Source organism: Pteropus alecto, unplaced genomic scaffold (assembly GCF_000325575.1).
Source record: "Pteropus alecto unplaced genomic scaffold, ASM32557v1 scaffold95, whole genome shotgun sequence".
In the NCBI taxonomy this organism is placed as follows: domain Eukaryota; kingdom Metazoa; phylum Chordata; class Mammalia; order Chiroptera; family Pteropodidae; genus Pteropus; species Pteropus alecto.
Window position 1 is genome coordinate 18,622,461 of NW_006441071.1, and position 551 is coordinate 18,623,011.

Genomic DNA, 551 nt, shown 5'->3' on the forward strand with positions numbered 1-551 from the left:
ATTCTCACAATAACCACATTTTACAGATGAGGAAACTGAGACAAAAGAAAGAGGCTAAATAAGTTGCTTATGATTATATAGCTAGAAAGCAACAGACCCTAGACTTGAACTCAAGAATCTGGCTCCTGAGCTCATGCACTTTACCATTATGTCATAAATGTAGGAAAGTGGACAGAGGGAAAAAATAATTAAAATGTCTGCCTGATATGGACTCCTTCCTTTGTACTAAGCACTGTGCTAAGTGTCCTGAATGAGGTCTCTAATCTCAGATACTCTATGAAATAGGAAATATTATTATAATTATGCAGATGAGAACAACAAAGACTCACACGGGATAATAACATGACCCAAATTATTCAACTTTGAAGTTGCAGCACTGGGATTAACTTCCAGTCAGACTGACTGCTCTAACAATAGCAGTAATAAACAACTAATATTCATCATTTACTATGTAACCAGGCCTAATGCAAAGCACTGATGAGCGCATACTTAATTCATCTTCTCATCAGTACTGAAGAGTAAGAAACTGCAGTTTAGAGGCCCGAAGCAAC